Here is a 25400-nt window from a genome sequence, read left to right on the forward strand (position 1 = left end):
TCAGAGATTCGGAGGAGTAACGAGATCCGAAGATTCAGAGTAAGGAGATTCGGAGTAACTAGACAAGATTCAGAGTAACAAAATTCAGAGATTCAAAGTAATGAGACAAGATTCAGAGATTTGTATTAAAGAGATTCAGAGTAACAAGCTTCGAAGATTTGAAGTAAAAAGATTCCCGAGATTCAGAGTAGCATGATTCAGAGATTCAGAGTAACACAATTCGGAGATTCGGAGTAACATGTTTCAAAGATTGGGAAAGATCAGGAATAGCAGGGTTCAGAGATTAGAGTATTAATATTCGGAGTAACAGGTTTCAGAGTTTCAGAGTAACAATATTCAGAGATTCAGAGACTCGAAGACCTAGAGTCAGAGATTTGGAGTAACAAGATTTGGAGTAACAAGATCCAGGATTCTGATTAACTATGAGTAGTTGGATTTGGAGTAACAAGAATGACCTCTGAGTAACTAAATTGGACTTGGAGTAATACGAATGATCTTGGAAGAGCTCGGAGTAATTGAATTGGGCTTAGAGTAATTAGAATGGAGTTCGGAGTAAATAGAATAACAGCTGAGTAATTAAGGATTTTGATTAATTCTCCAGGTGATAAGATTCTGGGCAAAACAATTGGTTTCTGAATAATGGGATTTTAGTCAAAATGATAAGATCTTTGAAAAAAATTCCTTGGTGAACTTTGACTAGCCAGGGTGATTCAGAAAATCTTATTTTCTCTGCTGGGGATTGGAATAAGCATTTCTGGGCAGGAATGAACATAAAGAGCGTAACTCTGGTGAGTGAATATGAAGGTGGACAAATGAGGGGAGAGAAAGATCTCCATCAAAACCACATATGAGATTCTTCTTGTTTATGTGGACCCGCAATCTCGAGGCTGCCCGAGGGTCCTCTTGATCTCCACATGATAGAGAGCTCTACTAAGGACCTCTTGAAATGGCGCCCTCACAGCATGAGTTCCTGACGAATGTATGCGATACCTCTTGATTCGAAGTCAAAGCTCGGAACCAAGACGTACCTAAAATAAAGAAGAGTCGCCATCCAGGGAATAAGGCCTTGGAACAGATAAAATACTCTGTGTAATGGATAAATCCAGAGATAATTGGGTCCGTGCCTGGTTACGAGTTGGGGAAGGTGTTAGGCATTCCACTCGCCCGAGCACACTCGGTCTCTTATGCCATTTTTATTATTTTCGAAGAATTTTGGGCAAAATCACGTGAAATGGGAACAAACATCCCTGAGAAGACGTCTACCTAAGCATATATGACCCGAGGATGGGTAAAAGAAAAGAAAACATCCAAGCCCTAACTCATCACATATAATTCTAACTCATCACATCTAGGAAAGCAGTAAACATTCTCATGCACAGCTACAAATGAGCAGGATATAATATGAATATGATAAGCAGGAAAGCAATAAAAGAGCTACAACTAAGCATATGAATAGATAGGTAAGCAAAGCAGCAAAAGATAATGTACTACAGTTAAACATGTGATCAAAGCAATAATAATAAATATGCTACATCTAAGCATGTGATCGAAGCAATGTAGTGAATAACACTACAACTAAGTACACAGACGTGCCATGTAAGAAAGATAACGGTAAAATAAACAAGCGAAAGAAGTAAGTAAACACACTAACATGTCCTTATATAGAAAAATCATAACCAACAATAGACCACAAACCCCTAAGACCCTCAAGACTCTAAAAAATATGCAACAGTATGATCTGGACCTAGATGACTAGCCATCCAAGCTGCCTACGTATCCAAGCCTCTTTTTGGAATTAATTTCAACGTAGTTCTGTGGCCTATTCTAAGCTACGGTGTCTATTGTGACCACTAAACTAGACTCGACCTTCCTAACTTGACTTGACTTGTGATTAAATCTTCTTGAATGCAATTAACTATGTTAAAGTGAATGGTGAATTTTAGACACCCTATATGCTCTAACTAAATGCCATTTTATCCTTAAACTAATGCAGGTGATTCCTACATCCTATGTGCAACTAGGTTGTATCCTAGGGAGACAATGGGCTAACTAGGTGAATCATATTCTACCCATCATTTGACTATGCGACAATCCATGTAGTCAAACTGCCCGCACAGAGGCTCCTAACTCTAGAATAAACTTCTAACTTTAAAACTCTCTAGATATCTAGGACAGACTCCTAACTCTAGAGGAAGGTTTTTTCGAAAACAAGGTTTATTGAAAAGATTTTTATTTTTAAAGGGTTTTTGAAAGGTTTGAAAATTTTTATTTGAAAGATTTGACTGGATTTGGGATAAAGATCCCAAGCTGCCTACGTACCCCGTGGGAGGGGATTAAGCCAACGTAGTTCGGAAACAGACTTTCCTACTACTTTTCTAATGTCTTGACTTTTTTTTAATGTTTTTAACTTTTTTGATGTCTTTGTTCTTTAAAAGTTTTGAATATTTTTGTATTGTATTATATTTCTGTTATTTTTTGTATTTTTCATGTTTCTGATGTTTTTAAAGTTTCATGTTTTCACCCTTTCAGCTAAAAGGAACCTATAAGATCACACTCCGTGATCCATAGCTTGGCGGAGTGTCAACTCTAAAGGACAGAATCCCTAGAGCCTAAAGGAAAATCCTTAAATGAGTGAACTAGTGTCCCATGAAATGGTAAGATCTCAAATAGGTAAACTCTAACTAGACTGAACAAATCTCTAACAAAAAATGAAAAAACTAAGCTAAAGGACAGAATCCTAACTAAAGGACAGACTCCTAAAAGAAAAGGACAGACTCCTTTACTCTATAAGAATAGGACTGACTCATAGACTTTGTAAGGAGTAGGACACACTCCTAAACTCTTTAAGGATAGGACAGACTCCTAAACTTTGTAAGGGTAGGATAGACTCCTAAACTTTGCAAACGGTAGGACATACTCCTATCTAGAGGAAGGAATCCTGACTAGACAGTAGGACTCCTAGTCTATGAGGCTGACTCTTATTCTATAGGGCTGACTCCTAGTCTATGAGGTTGACTTCTAATATATGGGGCTGGCTCCTAATATATAGGGCTAACCTCTTGATGACTCTATAAAGGGGGTATTAATAAGACAAATCATGTCTAACAGCTCTATAAGAGGGGGAGTTAATAAGTCAAAGCATATCTAATGAAGAAGAGGACAACTAAAATAAATGAGACAAGGCATGTCTCCTATGGGGAAACATCTAGCTCCAATGAGACAAAACATGTCTCCTATGGGGGCTCTAAGGGACCTTATCATTGCCCCTTGTAATGATAAATAAGGGTATAGAGTATCTAAAAGACTAAGTTAGTCTTTAACTTAGAGGAGGTGCTCTACTTTATGAGACTTGGTAAGTCTTCTATGGGTAACTCTTCTAATGAGACCGAGGTAGTCTCCTAAAGGGGAAACTTTTCTACTGAGACAAGGCTTGTCTCCTAAAGGGGCTCCAGATGACTCTTTCATTACCTTTGCAATGATAACATAGGATAGCTTCATATAATCATTGAAATCCTAGAAGTTAAAAAAAAATCCTCTAAGAATATGACTAGAATGACCTCAAAAGAAGTAAACATCGATAATGATCTCCTTTTAATAAACATAAAGAGAAATTTACTTAATATTCTGAAATTACGATGTTTAGGTCATAAGAATATAAAATGCAAAGAGAAAATAAAATGTTCATGCCTTATTTAGACATATCAAATATGATCAAGAACAGGATATGAATACATTAATTATCCCACATATTTCCAGCAATTCGTAACAAGACCAACCTGATATCATTTCCTAATATTTGTTTAAAGATATTCCAAATAATTTTTATGGATAACTATGATAACATTTAGCATTAACAGACAAGATAAAAGAAAAAGATATTGACATCCTCACAATAAAAAACACTAAAGAACAGCAGCATATTGATTTTTCTTCTAAATAGAATGAAGTTCAAAAGTCAGAAATTCAAACACCCTTGTATTTTCTCTTTTTTTTTAGAAAATAATAATAAATAAAAAATATTGTCAAAACACTATTACAATTCACACAAAACTATCAAGTTTCATATATGAAAAACTGAACATAAAGGTACTTCAGTCTATGTCAACCAATATTGTCTTATGCAAAACAAACCTGCACTTTTTCATCAGATGTGGCAGTTAAAATTGAAATTCAAAAAATTTGATATTCAAATCTCTATATATTGGTGCAAACAGATACCTACTAAGGATTATCAACTCTACCAAGTTTTGTTATTGACACTCACATGCAGTATTATTATCTATATGAATATCAAGACGAATGAGCTGATTAGAGAAATAGCATTAGCACTTCTACACCCCCACTAAGATACCTTATCTTTTAGCACCTGTAAAACTATCACAGTATTATTACCATTACCAAAAGATTCTAGCAAGCCAAAAAAATGAATTTGATCTAGGGAACTGTTCAAAATGCGGTATAGCTTATATTATTTCCCATCAATGAGTGAGAGGAATCAGACCATGATGTACTCTTCCAAAAAGAAATGGAACATGAATTCAGTTTTGGGCTAACAAATATTGGCAGTATTATACCTAAATTATCTTTTTCATTTTACCTCGTCTCTTGGTTTCTATGGGTTCTTTGAGGGTCATGTCAAAATTTGACAAAGAACAAGGTGACTCAACACAATTACAAAGCAAAGTAGAGTCAACATTAAATGCCCAAAAGGAATAAGAATCTTGAAAATCTAATACATAATAGATAAAATTACCGTAAAGACATGACATAAGGAAATTGCAGTTGCTAAAATACTTAGCCCCAAAATCTTCGAACACAAAACTAGAACCCAAAATGAAATAGATGGAAAAAATGAGGATTTTAAAGAAGCTCAAATATATACTACCAAGTTATTTCATTTCCCCTAAAACAATTTACAAACCACAACCAATAAACAAGTCTATATAATTCTCAGGTCATGAAAATACACATACACATCCTTAAAATGATATGCAAAGAAAAATTGATGGTTAGGTTTCTTATAAACACAATTCATTTCCCTATCCATCCATGGAATTCCTTCTTAAAACTATAAGATACAAAAGGTCAAATTACAACAGGGCCAAAAGCTTTACTTGTTAAAATAAACAAAAGGGATATCCACCTAGTTTATGAAAAACAGAACATGAAGAGACATTGGCATAACTTTTTAAAACAAAAAAAGGGATCAGTTCTCTAAACAAATAAACAAAAATAGCACATGAGATGCATTAACATTTGTACCCTATGTTACAACATCAATATAATTACACACATGGCTAACCACATTCTACCAAACAATATTTGATCTTTGAACAAAATTAGAAGGTTATAATGATTAAATAGACAAGATAAATAGAAGCTATGATTAAAAAAAATCATCTGTAACTTACTCAGGTTCATGACTCTTCAAGAAAATAATAGTATTTGCATACAGGCATTGAAATAATGATGATGCTAAAAATAAAAGAGAACCAACAGAGGCCATAGTTGTTATAATTCCCATACAATGTTTAGAACCACAAATCAATCAACAAAGACAAACCTATCCAACTTCTGCATTACAGCTGAAACAAACATCATATTAAGATCAATGTACAAAACAAGGATCATTCTATGAACATGCCACTCAAGATCCCTGCTAAAGAAGGCTACAAAATGAAATAACCAATTTATATGACACCTTTAAAGGTGCATAGGTAAACAACCAAAGGACAGATAACTGTGCCAGATTATATAGAGTAAAAATGCCTAATTAAGGTTCCAAGAACAAGCTCCCATCCATCAGCTTAAGATTAACAAATAGTGAATCAACACAGGAAATAATACATATGAAGGGAACCTCAATTAATAAGTGAATCCTATGAATCCGGATACCTGATGCAACACTTCAAACACATAAACCTCTAATAAATACCACTTTTTTTTAGGCTCAAAATATCTCATTTTCTAAAAAAAAACGGCACTGTATAGTCATCATGAATTATAATGAAAAGTATTTAAAACATCCTTTGAAATTCCATTTGGTTTATCAAAAGACAATCCTAGAAAACAGAAAGCAGGCTGTTCAAATGATCCCAGAACATTAACACAATCTCATTTTATAATCATTTCTTACTTATAAATACAATCGTAGTAGTAAGGCATTAAAATTAAAAACAACTCATGCTTGTTAGAGCTGATATCAAATTTATATCCAAATATTATTCTAATAAAAAAAAATCTTCAACATAACAACTCTACCAAAAAGCTATTGAACAAACTCATATTTTCATAAAAAAACAGAAACTTTAAGCTATAGTCTTCATACAAATACCTATAAATCATGAAAACTTTGACTCATTCTAAGCATTTCAATAAGGAAAAATAAAAAAAATGCTAAGGAAAATAACTTAAAGAATCATATTACCTGACCGAAAATATGTCAAGAAATATCGATATAAATCTCTAATCAGAACTCAAATCTTCACAGATTCTTTCAGCAACACAAATCAAATTATAAATTCACTCAAAATAAACTCTAAAAAGATCATAAAAGAATACTTATTTTGCTTCAAATTAACTCAGAAACTCCTAAATCTTCTCTCATTTTCCTTTTTCTTTCCTTCACAAGCTCAGATCAAGCTCTCTTCTTTTTCCTCTTCTCGAAATATTCACCATCTCAACAAAATCGCAAAGGATTTTGCTACTAAAGGCACAAATCTGATTCGAAATAGGAGATCTTAAAGTTTGAAGATGAGATCCAAGGTTTTCTCTAACTAATTAGGGTTTGGAGATTTGGGTCTAGGGTTTGAGAGATAGTAGATGATGGTAATGGTTTTAGATTTAGCAAAGGAAAGAGGAGGCTTGAAGAAAGAAGATCGGCCAGAATTTTGATCGGAGCTCCGTTGAGCTTGCCGAGGAAGATGATCAGAAGGAAGAAAAAGGCAAAAATCTCTCTCGTTTTCTCTCTCTCTCTCGCCCCCCCAAATCAGCAAATGAAAAGAAAATCCCCCAAATAAGAGCCCAAATGCGCTATTTATAGACATTTCTTCATTAATTTTTGGCCCCTATTATGTTCCTGGATAGCTCCTTTTGCATTTGTTTTAACTAGCTTTTGTAAGCTAAAGCGCCCCTCTTGTTCGGCTATTTTACTCCCCTTTCGAACATAGTATACAGGTAACTGGATAATTGAAATTCCACTTAGCAACCCAAGAGGGGGTGAATTGAGTTTCCTTTCAAATTTTAAGGATTTTGAAAACTTAGATTGCACTAGTTTTAGATTGAATAGGAAATCAAAAATAGTATTTAAAGCAATAGTAAAAAGCTTACCACAAGAGAAGAGGTGAAGAGACAAAGAAGCTTTGACACAAGGATTTTTATAGTGGTGCGGTCTTAGCTCAAGACCTACTCCACTCTTCTCAAGTTACTCTCCTTGAGGATTCCACTATCTTCTCCAAGGAACTTAAATACGGCGTTCCTTCCACCTTGTACAAATCGAGCTTCAAGCTCTAAGGGTCTACTACGGCACCCTTTGTGCCAAATACAAAGAAGATGAAAGGTTTCAACTTGCTTGCCTCTAGATAGGCTAATTACAAGTAAAGGTCACTCACTATCATAAGAAAATAATTAACAAATGAAAACCCAAAAGTCTCTCAAGAATAATCTAAGGTAAAGGCACAAGAGAGAGATGGAGAGTGAAAATCTTGAGGAGAAAGATAATCAAGCCTTTTATTGCTCTTAGAATGTTTTTTGAACTCCTTTGTTGCTTCCCCAAAAGTCCCAAGGTTTATATTTATAGAGGGGAGAAAATACACATTTTTTAAGCTCCCCAACGGTCTTCTCGGACTCCAGGTTCGGAGCTCGGAGAATATTCTCGGAGTTCCGAGAAGCCTATGCACAACAGTTTTCTTCTTATATTTTTGCTGTCTTTGTTTGGGGTTTTAGAAATTTAATTTATCAAGTTAAATAGAATGTCATGAGGGTTCAACAATGTTGGGACATCACTATGAACATTCACAAACCCATTAAGTTCTACTTAGTTTGATTTTAACTCTCCTTTGTGCCATAGACCTAGATTATACATGAAGGACCATTTACATTTTCATTCTACTTGGTCTTCAATCTTGTTGGCACCTTGTAGAGTCTTTGACATGTCTTTACTCAACTCCATTGATGCTTGAGCCAAGCTTGAACTTTTGAGTTGATTGCCATTCCTGTTAGGCTAGAGTTCAACCTTGTCTTTGAATACCTTTGAGATGGTGATGTCTTCTTCAAGCCTTTGATACCTCTTTGAGCTTGAATGATTTGCCATTTGTCATGCACTCTTGAGACAAGTGAATTGCAATGCAATGCAATAGAGAAAGAGGCATAAGACAAGGTATGCGAGCAAAAACAATAAAATAGAGAAGCACACCGCACAGTAAACCAAAGATACATATATATATATATATATATATATATATAGATGATGTGAAATGGCATACATAAAAGTGCATATAACCAGTCAAAGGACATAGCATCCACGACACATCATAACAGTGAGTCAGTGACATAATTAGATAAACCGAATACATCCCAAAAAGATCCAACTGACTATAGAAGCATCTAGCTAAATAGGATCCATACAACCAACTTGTAATCCAAAGACGACTGAGGCAAATAGAAACATATAGACAAGCCCAATATAAAGAGAAATCTGAGCAAAACAGGATCCATCATCAGAGAACGAGAGCCATCTACTGCTTCGGAGGAGGTGGTGGCTGATGAGAAGAACTGCCCGGCGCCTGGCCCCACTGGCCACTGGAGAGGTAGCGATAATAGGCGGCCCACTGGTCATCAACGTGGGTAGTCATGGTCTGGAAGCGAGTCGAAATCTCAGAGTCGACATGGGTAGACAACCGCTCAAACTGTGAGGCCATGGATCGCTCAATGGCCTCCTGCATGTGAGCCAAATCCTGGCGAGTGCAGAACTGAGATGTATCTTGTGACTGCTGAGGTTCCGGTGTAGCCTGGTCCTCCGCTTCGTAGCCTCCTCCATCGTCAGAATCAATGTCAATCGCTGCTTGATTAAGAGCCATGGGGTTAAAGGTCTGATCATCAAACGGGGCAGTAGGAGTCATGGTCATCTCTCCATCCAAGATGATGCCAAAGTAGAGGAAGACACGGGTGAGAATCATGCCATATGGCAAGGAAGAGCGGTAGCGGCCAGGGGTCTGAAACATGTAGCGAAACATGATATAAGGCAGACAAAGCTGGCGGCCTTCTAGGATGTTGTAGATAATATAGGCCTCTATGGGTCTTAGGGCTTCACGCATCCGAGCACGAGGTATGAAGATGTGATACATGAAGTTATGAAGCATGCGCGCAACCGGAATGAGGTCGGCAGATTGTACGGGCATATTAGGGTGGTAGCGCCGTGTAATCCGACCATAGACAGTGCCATGATCAATATCATCAAGTGAATGTGTCCCATCTTCAGGCCAAAAATAGTGTAAGAAGCCCTCATGGCTAATCCCAAGAAGTGTGGCAAAAGTGTGATAGGTGAGTTTGATGACAGTTTTCTTGATCTTAGATTCGATTTTGAAGAAGGAAGGGGAAATGGTGAGATTGACATAGAAGAGATACACCAATCGAGGGTAAACGGGTTCGTTGAGGTGAAGGATGGGTGTCCAATGAAGGGCATCAAATTTGGCCTTTAAATCAAAATTTTGAAGGACAAGGGGATCAATGTACCTACCAGTGAGGATGCCTCTAGTGCCGACGTCGGCCCAGAGTTTCTTGGCCTTATCCCCAGTGAAATAGGAGTTGGACACAACCTCGGCCGCCACAGCCTTGGCCTTTGCCTTCTTCCGTGAAGGCCCTTCTTCCTCGGGAACGTCTTCAGGAACGTAGTCGGGGTCTGCAATTTGGGAGGAGGCTCCAATGTTGAGATTTTTGATTTTAGGAGGCATGGTGAGAGGAAATGTGGGTGGAGAGAAAAATAATGTGTTAAAAAAAATAGAAAAATAGCCCTAAAATGGAGGAAAGCAGGAGAAATAGAGAAAGGAAGAAAGAAAAAATGAAAAAGGGTTGAAATCCCAGGGTTTGAATGGGGAAAACTACGGTGTTAGGAAGAAGAGAGGGATTTGGAAGGGAGAAGAGGGTTTTGGAGGAAGATGTAGAGGGAAAATGAAGAAAAAAAGGAAAATGGAGTTTGGGTTTGAAGATATGTGGAAGGAGGAGGGAAAGAAGAGAAGAGAAGTAAGAAAAACTGAACCGGGTCCGGGTTATAACGCTCTCGGAGTTCCGAGAACCTTTCCAGGTACCCTCTACCCCTATTCTCGGAGTTCCGAGACAAAATCTCGGAGTTCAGAGAATTTTTTATTATTATTATTATTATTAATGTAAGCAGGACATAGTTACATATGCATAAAGTGATATTTCAAATTCACTTACTTGTAACACTATACATACATACACATAGATAGATATGTATATAGGTGACATTGCAAGTACAAACCATGATCCAATGCATGAATTACACATATGACTTACCGAAGGTTTAGATGATGGCACATGGCCAAAGTTTTAGGTATCTTAATTAAAGGTGATGGTACCAACTCCCCCTTGAAATGAAGTAGGCTATGGGTACCAGTTGAGTGAGTTTTAGAGTTAGGGTTGTATCATCTAAAACCATGTAGTCACTATCAAAACAAGAGATATATATATATATATATATATATATATATATATATATATATATATAGATATATACAAGGAGAATTGTGTCTCCTATTCATGCTTCATGTGCAAACTCTTTGACTTGATCCGAACTCCAAATGTTGAGTCCACTCCTAAGGTCTCAAAATCGATCCTCATTAAGGGGTTTTGTGAAGATATCCGCCAATTGTTCATTGGTGTGGAAGTACTTAATTTCAATATCCCCTTTTTGAGAATGATCTCTTAAGAAATGATGCCTTACCTCTATGTGCTTAGTTCTAGAATGTTGAATTGGATTTTTCGTCAAGTTGATGGCACTTGTATTATCACAATGGATTGGAACATTACTAAATGCAAGATTGTAGTCCATGAGAGTGTTCTTCATCCATAGGATTTGTGCACAAAAAGCGCCGGCCGCAATGTATTCTGCTTCAGTAGTAGACAAGGCTACTGAGTTTTATTTTTTGCTAACCCAAGACACTAGAGACCTTCCTAGAAATTGACAAGTGCCACTTGTGCTTTTTCTATCAATTCTACAACCGGCAAAGTCGGCATCCGAAAATCCTATTAGGTTGAATTTATTCGATCATTCATACCATAAACCTAAAGAAGGAGTTCCTTTGAGATATTTGAATATCCTCTTAACGGCACTCAAATGAGACTCTTTAGGACCCGATTGAAACCTAGCACAAATACACACACTAAACATTATATCCGGCCGACTAGCGGTCAAATATAATAGACTACCTATCATTCCTCTAAACTTCTTCTCATCAACCGGTTTGCCACTTTCATCATTTTCTAATTTGGTGGAAGTGCTCATAGGAGTTGGCTTGATTTGTGAGCTATCCATGCCAAATTTCTTAAGGAGTTCCCTAGTATACTTCTCTTGGTTGATGAAAATTCTATTTTTACATTGTTTGATTTGAAGTTCTAGGAAATAGGTAAGCTCTCCCATCATACGCATCTCAAACTCTTTTTGCATGGATTGTGCGAATTCTTCACACATCTTATCATTGGAAGCATCAAATATTGTATCATCTACATAGACTTGAACAATAAGCATATATTTTCCTTTTCTTTTAATGAACAAGGTTTTGTCAACCGTGCCCATTTGAAAGCCACTCTCTAATAGGAAGGAGCTAAGCCTCTCATACCAAGTTCTAAGAGCTTGCTTTAGACCATACAAGGCTTTGTCCAACCTATATACGTGATTAGGGTATTTGAAATCCTCAAAACCGGAAGGTTGTTCAACATAAACTTTCTCCATAATATACCCATTTAGGAATGCACTCTTCCCATCCATTTGATACAACTTAAAGTTTTTATGGGATGCAAATGCAAGTAGCATCGTTATGGCTTCCAATCTAGCAACCGGAGCAAAGGTCTCATCATAATCGATACCTTCCTCTTGGTTGTAACCTTGAGCTACCAATCTAGCTTTATTCCTTTGAATATCTCCATGCTCATCGAGTTTGTTTCTAAACACCCATTTAGTCCCAATAACCGGGTGATCACTAGGCCTAGGAACTAACCTCCATACTTCGTTTTTCTCAAATTGGTTTAGTTCCTCATGCATAGCAATCATCCAAAATTCATCATTTTCAGCTTCTTTTATGGACTTGGGTTCTATTTGGGAGATAAAGGCCATCTTGGCACAAACATTCCTATAGTGAGATCTTGTCTTAACTCCTTGTGAGGTTTCACCTATGATTTGAATAGAAGGGTGACTAGACATGATTCTACTATGTTTGGGAAGACCTTCTACTTCAAGTTCTTCTATAGGTTGACCTTCTAAATCAAGATTTTCTAAGGGTTGAACAATGGACTCTACTTGGCTATGAGGCTCTAGAAGATTGACACTGTCATCATCTTCATTAATGACTTTAGGAGGTTCAAATGACTCATCAAATTTGACATGCACGGATTCTTCCACAATTTGAGTTCTTTTGTTATAGACTCTATAAGCTTTACTATGGGTTGAATAGTCTAAGAAGATACCTTCATTGGATTTTGAATCAAACTTGTGCAAGGTGTTTTTCATGTTTAATATAAAACATTTACAACCGAAAACTTTGAAATAGCTAACTTTGGGGGGTATTCCATTCCATAGTTCATAAGGTGTTTTGTTAAGGTGAGGTCTAATGACCACTCTATTTAAAAGATAGCAAGCCGTGTGAACGGCTTCCGCCAAAAGTTTCTTGGAACATTGTGCTCATTTAACATGGTTCTAGCCATTTCAATAAGTGATCTATTTTTCCTTTCAACTACCCCATTTTGTTGGGGAGTTCTTGGAGCCGAGAAATTGTGCTTGAGTCCATTTTCATTACAAAAGGTATCAAACTCAATGTTCTCAAACTCGGTTCCAAGATCACTTCTAATTTCATTTATGAAAACCCCTTGTTCATTTTGAATTCGCTTGCACAAGTTGACAAATTTCTTGAAGGTTTCATCTTTATTAGTTAAAAACAACACCCAAGTGAACCTAGAGTAGTCATCAACAATCACATATACATATCTATTGCCTCCTCTACTACGAGTCTTCATGGGACCAAATAGGCCATGTGAAGGAGTTGTAGTGGACAAGAGGTAGATAATACACTTATGGGTTTAAATGAGTTTTTAGCATGTTTTTCATGAATGCAAGCACTACAAACTTTATCTCTAATGTATTTGAGTTTAGGTAACTCTCTCACAAGATTCTTAGAAGATAATCTTGAAATCAAATCCATATGAGCGTGACCAAGTATCCTATGCCATAACCAAGGGTTATCATCCATGGCGGAGAGACATTGGATGTTTTGATTTTCAAGGTTTTCTAATGCTAATGAATACATATTGCCATCTCTATATGCAACAAATTCAACTTCATTATTCTTAGCCTTCAAAATCTTACATCTATGTTTTTCAAAAAGAACTTTGTGACCAAGATCACATAGTTGACTAATGCTTATCAAATTAAATGAAAGACCATCAACGAGCAAAACATGTTCAACTTTAATGTCCTTAATTTTAATGGTACCTTCACCGATGATTTTGCTTCTTGTATCATCCCCAAAGGTGACATTTCCTTGATAACTCATGGTGACAAAGGCGAACTTGGTTACGTCTCCCGTCATGTGCCTTGAGCAACCGCTATCCAAGAACCACTTGTCCTTTGAGGGTTTTTCTTTCAAGCACACCTACAAGAATCAAAGCTCATGCTGAAGTTTTAGGTACCCACTTTTTCTTGGGTCCTTCAAGGTTAGCAACATCATAAAGCTCATCTTTTTTAACCCACATAAATTTAGATATTTTTGATTTCTTAACATTGCATGCAAACCTTAAGTGTCATATTCTACCACAATAGTGACAAGTAGGAATAAAAGCACTAGTGTTAGCATGGATGTGGGAGGAATTCATTATAAACTTATTTTTTAATGAGGCTTCTCCTTTAGAAAGGGGTTGGTAACCAAGACCATTTTTTTCTAGAGAGACAAGCTTATTTTCAAGAATTTCATCTAGGTTGTTTTTGCCACATGAGAATTTTCTAAACGTTAAATCAAGTTCTTTGCATTTCAAAACAAGTTTCTCATTTTTCTCTTTCAAGCTTTTGTTTTCAAAGATTAATTTGTCTACTTCTTCATTCAAAGCTTTGTTTTCCAAAATCAATTTTTCACTTGTATTGGTTTGCAAATCGAATTCCTTTTTCAAGAACCCAAAATCCCTAGTTATATCTTGTAAGGACTTTTTCATTGTTTTGTTTTTGGCAAGTTGTAAATCCAAATTTTCATGAAGTTTTTCACAAGCAAATATTAGTTCATCATTAGAGAATTCATGAGACATATCATCAACATCATTTACCTTGGATACGGAGATATCTTGTGTCACATCGGCGAGGTGTTAAAACGGTTAAAGAAAGCAAGAGGCAAAGGGTAGGTTCTTGGTGTTAAAACGGTTGAGGGAGGTTGGTTAATGTCACGGTGCAAAAAAAAAAAAAAAACCTGAAGTAAACAACTTTCTAAATTGCCTTTGCCTTTCCACCCAAGCAACACTCGGTGGGTGGGAAATAAGGCAACTTTCCCAACATAAGGCCCAATTTCCCTCTAAACAAAACCGAAGAGAAGTATAAGAAGAGATAAAGGATGGCAAGAAAGAGATGTGTGAGGCTTGGGATGGAGGAAGTGGCTCATCCAATAATAACTGAAGTAGCAATGAAGAAGATGACCTATGCTTCATGGGACTTGACAAGGAAACCAACTGAGAATTCAACGATAGGCCCAAGTATGACGGTGGAAACTCAAGAGGGGGGTGAATTGGGTGTTAAAAAATTTTCCATTTTCAAAAAGACTAACTGATTTTAGCTCAAGTTGAAGTTAGAAGATCAATTCACAAATTAAACCAAGAAAGATAAATCTAAGTGCAAGAAATAAAAAGAGAGAGTTCGAAGAAGTGCACCAAAGATTTAAAGTGGTTCGGTCCTCAAACCCACAAGGCCTACTCCACTCCACCAATAAAATAGGTTGATGGCTTCACTATTTGATCTTCTTAACTCCGGCGAAGATCGGTGCCAAATTTACAATCAGAACGCTTTAACCTTGGTGACGAACTTCACCACAGAGAGAGGGCTCCGCTTCTCCGGATACTCGCCCAAATACAAGTATAATCAAAAGAAAATGAAAATACAAATGCCTCTTCAAAGACAAGATCAAGCTCTCAAGTAATCACAAAACAACTCTCAAAGATATACAATGAAGTCTTATGCCCAATCCTTTACAAATGACCAAGTAGAGGCTCAAGGAGGGTTCTCCACACTTATATATATTCCATTGGGATTTAGGAGTGTTAGAGTTAAGTTTAAGAAGGTTAGAAGCATTTATATAGGCAAGGGAGACCAAAACTAGCAGTTATAGGGCTTCCCAATGGCTATTACGGAAGCTACGCATGGAATTCCGTGATAGCCGTTAGCCCTTTTTTATTTTGGACAAGAAGCCTCCGCAGAATTCCATGAGATCCCACGAAATTTTGTAACTGGTTTTCCAGATTACAGTGGCTAACTTGTAAAATTCATCTCCTTCGTTTCCTATCGGATTTCGACGTTCTTGTGCTCTACAGATATTAGAAAAAGGCGATCTCTCCGTTAAAAATATTTTCAAATATATTAAAAATATTTTGGACCAATTACTATCAAATTAAGGTCTGTGGTCACTAAATGAACTATTAAGCAAGTGCCAATGATGTCTATCTTCTGGGTGTGTTATCTAAGGCTTGACCCAAGATATTTATCATGTTTTAGGACACTATTTAATATCTCATTGACCATCTAATAGATCCTAAGCTAAGGATTTGGCTTAACATTCTAAAGACTTGACACACAATTAAATCTTCAACAATGATCTTCCTCTTCAAGTCTTCATTGTAATCATGGATCATCTCTTTCATTCTTTTGGATTCACAAGGTCTTCATGAAATGCTCCAAGCCTTCATTTTCATTTGGATTCAAATGATCTTCTCCATTTGGTTCATGCCACGATCCATGCCATTTTCCTTGACTTTGGTGTTTGATTTCTTGATTTTCAATACGTGCACTTAAACATCAAACACATTAGAAATACAAGACAAATCAACTTGTGTTTGGAATCATCAAAACATAGAAGATTGCCAAGGTGGGAACCATTGGGCTTATAGTCTCCCCCTTTTTTATGATGACAACAAACAAGATGATTTTCACATATAAGCACACAATTTCAAAACTTCTCCCCTTTTATCACAAAAAAAAAGGGGTGAGAGTTAAACATAAGGGAATAAAAATAAGCAACATAAACTCCCCCTTAGTCAAGGCATAAAACAATTTAAGACTCCTCCTTTTTCTTTTTCTTTTTGTAAATCAAAATGAAAAACAAGGAGGGTAATAAACAAAAACGGGGTTTTAAAAGTAAAGCACATACAAGCTGGGGGTTCAACTCAGGTCGAGTTCAACCTGAATTTGGGTTGGGTTGGGTTAATCTTTTTCAAATATCTGGTTGGGTTGGGTTGGGAAAAATCAACCTTAATTGGAAATCGGGTTAGGGTGTAGGGCAACCAGACCCGACCCAAAACCCGACAAGTATTGCGATATGTAGAAAATTTTAAAACGGGTGAATATTCAATTTCCAATTTTTCGAATTTTCTTCTATCTTTCCTGTATATTACTCTTTTCTAATTTCTATCTTTACTAATAAAAAATATATGTATAAGAACCAAAAAGTAAAACCCTAACCCTAAGAACCAAAATGGCAAAAACTGAAAAGTTAGAAAACCTCCATCGCCTCTCCCCCCCTCCTTGCACTTGCAGAGTTGCAGGTAAGCCTCTTAAACCCCTTGTAAATAGAAAATCTCTCTCTCTCTCTCTCTCTCTCTCTCTCTCTCTCTCGCGTGGGCACTGGGCAGTGATATTTCGCCCCTTTAACAGATACTGTTTGGATATACAAAGGGGTGGAAGAGCCACTGTTAACTCCAAAAGGCTTAAAAGTTAACGATTTAGAGAGAAATCCCTGAGTTGTTCTTCTCCGCTCCAAAGGGTTACAAGTTTGATGTACCCACTTGCAAAACTTGATGTCATAAAGACATCAAAGATTTGTTAAATGTCGAGTTGATTTTTTTTTATTTCAGCTATTATTTTGTTTCCTATAATTTCTTTAATCAATGATTTATGTCTTAGTTAAATTTAAATTTAAATTTAAATTTTCAACTATTAGTTGGGTTTCTATGTGAATTGTTCTTATTTTAGGCCACTATTTTTAACTATTAGTTTGCTTATTCATGGATTTCTGTTAATCTTGGGTTTCAGATATCATTATATGAACCACTCTTTTTGTAGTTAGATTTTTTCATGGCTTGGTAGCTGATTATTATGTGAAGTAAATTATTAGTACATATTAGCATATGCCAAAATTTTCCATGATCTTAATAAGGATTGATATGATGTTCTTACTATTTATTTTCTTTCTACTCCTTCCAATTGGTGTAGTTGAATTCATGACTCAGGATTTTAAGTTAAACACAAACGACTTCGTGAATCCACCAAAATGAAAGGCCATAGTAAATGATTGAAAAATGCATGTCTTAATGAAAAGCTTTCAGTGTTTCAAGGTTAAACACAAACCATCTTATAGTTCGACCAGTCTGTTTTGTTATTTAAACAACTTTCAATTTCTCATGTTTGTTTCAATCTACGGGAGACAAAGAATGGGAGAAAATAACTGACTACATCTAATACCATCCATCACATACAAAATTATCTATTGATAGTGATTGCTTAACTATACAACAAAATATTTATTTTGTAAGTTTAATAAAGGTATTGGATTTCTAAATCATAAAACTTACGAAATAATGTAACGGCATCTGAAAAATAAGACATCCATAAATGAAAAATAATAGAATAGGATGTAAACATGGCACAATGCAAGAAAAAGAAATTAATACAATAAATGAATCAGGAAAAAATGTTAAAGCTAGAAATAAGTTACCTTGTTTTTCTTCTCCAAACCACCAATGATCCTATCTATAGTTGCCTCAAAATGTTCCATCATGACCTCCATTTCCTCATTCCTTGCAGCTATTAAAGCAGGTTTGTTACAAACATTTGCAATGTCAGCTCCAATGAATCCAGGTGTTAACGCTGCAAGTCTTCGGGAGTAAAATGAAGATTCACTATCAAGTTTAAGCTTTTTGAGATATATCTGGAAAATCTGGTCACGACCTTTGATGTCAGGTTTATCAATGGAAATTTGACGATCAAATCGACCAGGTCTCAACAAGGCCTTGTCTAAAATGTCGGGCCTATTGGTGCCAGCAAGTACAACAAGTCCAGCAGTTGTTCCAAATCCATCCATTTCTATAAGCAACTGGTTAAGAGCACTCTCACGCTCATCGTTTCCACCTGTGAGGCTCCCATGGCCCCTTGCTCGACCAATTCCATCAATTTCATCAATAAAAATTATACTCGGTGCACATGTCTTGCTTCTGAAAACAAGCTCCTCACCCGGGATGGTCCAACCCCAACAAACATTTCCATAAAATCTGAACCAGAAATAGATAAAAAGGGAACACCAGATTTGCCTGCAGCTGCTTTTGCAAGAAGTGTCTTTCCTGTTCCTGGAGGTCCAACAAGAAGATCGCCTTTGGGAATTTTTGCTCCCAGCTCCTCATACTTCCTAGGGTTCTTGAGGAAGTGTAAAAATTCCATGATTTCTTGCTTCGCTTCATCACATCCAGCCACATCTTTGAAAAATACCTAGACAACAAAAGTATTTCAGTTTCCAACTAAATGTTATTAAAATACCTGGATGAAAAAAGCATTCCAACTTTATCACATGCAAACAAATCTTTGAAAAATGTGTTTAAGGAAAATTAATACCAATAACAAAGTGAAAGAAGTAGAGCTCACCTTGTTTTTGGAATTCTTATCTAATTTTGTCACATTAGCTTTCCCAATATTAAATATTCCATGACTATCGCTTCCTCCACTCCCACCTACGCCAAATCCACCTTGCATTCTTGTCCCCATGTATAAGAGTGACCCGACAACCAATGCTGTTGGAGCGAATCTCAGCAACTCTTGGTACCAAACTATTTCAGAGACATACATTACAGGAACATAATCATGAGGGTCAACCCTTAGTGCTGCCTGGGCTGCCTCCAACTTCTCTTCAAATGATTCAATACTCCCAATGTTAAAATGAAACATATAATGGCTCCCATTTCTTCTATCAGGGGTACCACTCATAGTTCGAGAGCTCCTGACGTACACTTTTGCAACAGATTTGTTGGAAACAACAATGTGATCTACTAAACCACGTTCTAGAAGCTTGCTTTTAAACTCTTGAAAACTGATCTGAGAAAAAAAACATACAAGGTATTTGTTGTTAGAACAGAAAGATATAAAGATTTAAGTCCATAAATAAACAGTGCATATACAACGAGTCAACAAGAACATGTTCTAATGTACTGATCATAAAATAAGCGTTAGAAAGAAACTGTGATATATCCTAATGCAATGATCATAAAACAGATCAAATCAACGTTCAAAAGTCGGACCTCTAGTTGAAAAGCCCCCACTTAAGTATGGTCATATGTAACTAATGAAGAAACATGTAAATAGTTGAACCACAGTTTTAAATTTCAACTGAAACCTTTTGTTTCGGCCAAAATATTTCAATTTTGGCTACTATAGAAATGAAATCCACTTGGTTTCGAAAAAATACAAGAATTTTCTTGAAGTTTCGGGATATTTTCTGAAACATAAACTTTTTAGATAAAAAAACTGAAGTTTACATCGAAATGACGACAGTTCTATTAAAACGATGACAAAAATTAACTCCGCTCACAGAAAAGAGAAGAACAATTAGATTCCTTTAAATTAATTCCAAAAAAGACAAAAAATAAAAAGAAAAACCAATGGTGAGGAATCTTACACAGATTTTATCCATGACTTTGGACCGAAATATTTCGTGATTATAAGATTTTGGCCAAAATTTCTTACCGAAAATGAAATGTTTTCATTTCGTTGATGACTGAAACCAAAACCGAAACTTAAAAACTTGAGTTAAACCACTTAAGCTCAAATAAGATGTATGTGCCATGATGATTAGAAGCAAGAAAAGCTCAACACATCAATAACCTGATTACAGAAACTGTCTATATGAGGACTTAATGGGCTTATAATACAGGTAGCAGTAGCCACTAGTTGAAGCTGAGAAGGTTTGAAGCAGAAATGAGGGAAAGGAAAGGGCTAGTACAAACCACCCATAATAAAGAACTTGCAAAATGTATCCTTTTGACATAAAGAGATTTTTTATTCAGAGTTTTAGAATGGAGAATAAAATACTGATAAGTTACAAACAAGATCAATGATATTATTATTTCAACACAAGAAAAGTAGGAAATGCCTTGTGCGGACAGATCAGGAGATTTCAGTTACTAAGCACAGTACGTAGGGGACCACAGAGTTGTATGACTTCTGACAGACCTACTTAAGAATAGAACAAATATCAGCGTCAGCTGAACCCTTATTAATGGCCAAATTTTGACATGGTATTGTAACATAGAGAAAATCAAAACACCATCTAAATTTGTTTCTTTTAGAAACTGAATCCATCTTTTGGGTTGGGATGAGTTAAACTCTCTCTCTCTCTCTCTCTCTCTCACACACACACACACACACAAAAACAAATAAAAAAGTTGATGGTATCGAACTACATAGTACCATAGCTAACAAAACAAGTAAAATAGACAGACTTAGGCAGTAATTGTATAAGATATAGTGATATCCGATGGAAATCATTTTAAATCGTTAGTATTATAAATTTCATCGTAGAATTATGTGCCAAATATAAACCAAGATGATAAATAAAGTGACTTAAACTTGTTTAGAAGATATGCTAACCTGCTGTTGGTTTCGGTTCCGGATCCAATAACCGAAGGAGATGAAACCCCCAACCCAGTAAATAATAGAGGTGCCACCAAACTGTTGGGTATATAATATAACCATATTATGTTCTAATATAAGCCCAATAAGATAATGGACCGGTGTAGTGGGCCTATTTGGGCTAGAGCCCATTAACCTATTAAAACCCTAGTGTATCTCTATATATAGGGGCTGGAGGCAACAAACTTGGTATTCCAAATTCGATACCTTGGGTGTAATGCTTCAAGAAACCTCTTGAAACTACTGTTCCTCTCTCGCCTCAATCAAATGGCATAGCTGAGTGTAAGAACATGATGTTAACTTAAGTGTTAAACTCCATGTTAATGTCAGCTGACATGCCTAATTGCATTTGGGGAGAAGCAGCTTTAACTGCAAATCACATCCTAAATAGAGTACCTCACTCTAAATTGACCTCTACTTCGTATGAGTTATGTCATAATCTTCCTTGTAGATATGACACTCTTAAGACTTGGGACTGTATTGCTTATGTAAGGATACTAGACCCTAGGAGACCTAAAGTGGGAACTAGAACAAACACTTGTGTTTATCTAGGAGGTGTAGAAGATAGTGCTGGTGATCGATTTTTGTATCTATCAACCAATATGGTTATAGAATCTCGAGATGCAATTTTTCTTTGAGAATAAATTTCTCAGAGATCAAGGTTTGACCATACCAGGCGATACAGAGATGGTTACAAAATTGACGGTTGAGTCTGAACCAGTTACTTCTGACACTTTTCCCAATCTGATTTCTGAATCAGTTCCTGTAAGAGTTTCAACAAGAGATAGAGTACCTAAGAATTTGGTGAGGACTTTGTGACCTACCAATTAGAGAATGGTCCATCATCCTATCAGGACGTGATGGGATCTAGGGACTCTATATTGTGGGCAAAAGCCATTCATGATAAAATGAGCTCTATGTTAGAAAATCTAACTTGGCAGCTAGTTGATTTGCCAAAATGGGCTAAGACTATGGGCTGTAAGTAGATATTTGTATGTGATTATACAAAGTTTATTATGGTCTTAATCAAGCACCTAAATTGTGACATCAGAAATTTGACATATTAGTAAAGAGCTTTGGGTTTCTGACAAATTACTCGGATAAATGCCTTTACTATCGTTTTGTGTCGAATAAGGTCATGATTATTTGCTTGTATGTAGATGTTGATTCTTATTTCCAATCTCTCTCTGTGATAAGTAATGTGAAACTAATCTTGGGTAAAGACTTCGACATGCAAAGACCTTGGTGTTGTTAACACCATTCTTGGTATGAATGTAAGTTTTTGAAAGGCAAGGAATCACCTTTGGGCTAACCCATTATATGAAAAACTACTTTCCTTTTGAGGATGTAGTGAGTGCAAACCGATTGAGACACCATTTGATTATATCAAGAAGCTGATTTTTAATGAAAGAGACAGTGTGAATCAGTTAGATTATTCTAAACTAATTAGTAGTCTCATGTATGCTATGAGTTGCACTAGGCCAGACATAGCCTTTACAGTTGGCATGCTGAGTCGTTTCACTAGTAATCCTGGCCATGAGCACTGGGATGCCCTTATGAGGCTGATGAGATACCTTAAGGGTACTCAAAATTATACTCTTTGTTATGGTGGCCATTCTCCTGTCTTGGACGGATATTCTGATGCATCATGGTGCTCAGAATCAGAGAACAGCAAATTTATTGCTGTTGTTTGGAAGTCGAATTGGAACTTTATGCTCTAACTTCAGCTATAGATGAAAGCTAAGGGATAAAGAATCTGATTATGGTTATGGCATTCCACTAACCCGGTTAAAGATTAGTTCTTTAGTGGGTTAAGGATTAGTTCCTTATGTGTGTTCTGTGATGATCAAGCTACAACAATGGTTGGGAAGAACTCACTCTTTAATGGTAAGAGGATACATCTTAGGCTGAAACAGGCCATATGCTGAATTATCTCAAGACCACGGGATTATCACTTTGATTGATACGAAATTGATGGATAATAGGCCGAAGCTCTCACAAAAGGGACTGACCAAAGATCAAATATTCAAAATTGTGGGGGAGATGGGGTTAAAGACTGTGTAGACGTATCTTAACCTACATCCAAGATAAGCACTTGATATGTTTCAATGATGTTTACAGTTGTCTTTATGTCATTCCACATTTGATGACATGTCCTTCTTGGGAAAGGTTGTTTCATTCCAAACTTGATGATACAGCATAACTCAATTTGGATATGATGCCTGTAACATTCCAAATAGAAACATGAAATGGTTCTTTGCAAAAGAAACTATTAGGTCTTGTTCTTTATTGAAACTTGACAATGATGAATGGTTCTTTGCAAAAGAAGCTGTTTAGGTCTTGTTCTTTATTGAAACTTGACAATGATGCTTATGGTGAGAGTGATACTGATACTTTTTTCAGCCATTTTGGAATTGTACTAAGTTCTTCTTCAGGTAGAACTAGATACTTTCGTGAATTAAGGAATTGTACTAAGTTCTTCTTCAGGTAGAACTAGATACTTTCATGAATTATGGAATTGCACTAAGTTCTTCTTCAGGTAGAACTAGATACTTTCATGTTTACACTATTGGTTGGATTCATTTTCATGCAATCCATATTTGGTAATTCACAGGGATTGGCGAAAAAGGAGGAGCTTGTCTTGATTTGGACTTTGATGAAGAGGACATACTTAAATCTTCTAAAGTCATAAAGACTATGCTTTTATTTCAGTACGTATAGAGTTCACTTTTTTGTGAAACTTTATTTTGGATCTCGATGAGAATCATACCCCATAAATGAATTCCTCTAAGATCAGTGGGGTTCACTTATATGTGAAACTACCTTTTAGTTGAGTTTAGCTTGTTGTATATCTAGAACTCTTGGTTTGTCATAAAATGATTCGTGTTTTCAGTTGGATTACAGATCTTTTATGATATAGACCATATGGTGATGTGGATGATTCAATATTTTGTCTTGAACATTGCACTATCTATCTATTGGATTGTGCTATATGTAGAACATAGGGGGAGATTGTTGGGTATATAATATAACCCTATTATGTTCTAATATAAGCCCAATAAGATAATTGACCGGTGTAGTGGGCCTATTTGGGCTAGAGCCCATTAACCTATTAAAACCCTAGTGTATCTCTATATATAGGGGCTGGAGGCAACAAACTTGGTATTCCAAATTCGATACCTTGGGTGTAATGCTTCAAGCAACCTCTTGCTGGACCTAATTACTCTAACAAAAAATTGGCAACTGCTTCTTAAAACCTTCCTAGGAACTCCCATGATCATATGCATTCGAATCCTCTGGGGAAAAGAGAGGAAAAAAATACAGTATTATGTTTAATTACCACCATAAAACTTTAACCATCTAACAAAAAGTTTATGTATTTCCATCACAGACCAACTGTCTCTGTAGATTTAACAAAAAGACGAAAACCCATCTCTATAAAGATCATCAAGTTATGTATTTAATGTGCATCTTCGATTCATTTGTAAACTATTCAGGAAAAAGAAAATCGGAATTTTTGTTCATTTTGTCCATTGTCCATTGTAAAATAATACATTCAAATCTATCAGCAAGTATGTAGATTTCACAACAACCCATCTCTATAAAGATCATCAAGTTATGTATTTGATTTGAATCTGCCAATAAAAGAAGCTCATTTTAAAACTAGTTACGAAAAAGGAAATCGAAATTTTTATTCATTTTGTCCATTGTCTGTGGTAAAATAAAAAATTCAAATCATATACCAATATGATTTTAAATTTCAGCCGAAATCCAAAATTTCAGCGAAAATATTTCGGTTTCAGGCAAGGCTGAAACGAAATCAACCTTGAAGCATTTTTTTTATGAGGACTTGCTAGGCAATTTTGCAGAAAACCATTATGAGCCTGGATTTTGCATGTGAGAACAGCCACACAGGTTGACTTTTTGTCAGATTGTCTTATGCACTTAATTCATGTGTGTTTGTTCTCACATGCAAAAGCCAGCCGCAAAATGAATTTCCTCAAAATTGCCTACCAAATACCTTTTCATAATCTATAAAATCATTAAAAATAGAAAAAAAGGGAAATAATTTCAGTGCCATATGCGTTCCACTTGTTTGTCATGTAGTATTTAAAGGATATCACAGTTCTCAAAAAGCTCTTAAAGCCCTTTAAATGCTACACGACAAACAAGTGGAGCGCATGTTTATCAAAACATTGTCGCGCTGAAATCATTTCCCAAAAAATATAGTCAATAAAAAGTTAACAAGCTA

The 25400-nt window shown here is 36.1% G+C and overlaps 1 pseudogene; it reads right to left on the reverse strand.

The window, feature by feature from the left end:
* On the reverse strand, positions 1–24581 carry LOC143881859 (ATP-dependent zinc metalloprotease FTSH 8, mitochondrial-like; annotated as a pseudogene).
* Between the last annotated feature and the right edge of the window lie 819 nt (positions 24582–25400).

The sequence above is a fragment of the Tasmannia lanceolata genome, unplaced genomic scaffold (genome assembly GCF_043159265.1).
Source record: "Tasmannia lanceolata isolate RefF3 unplaced genomic scaffold, GAP_Taslan_0.1 ptg000002l, whole genome shotgun sequence".
Classification (NCBI taxonomy): domain Eukaryota; kingdom Viridiplantae; phylum Streptophyta; class Magnoliopsida; order Canellales; family Winteraceae; genus Tasmannia; species Tasmannia lanceolata.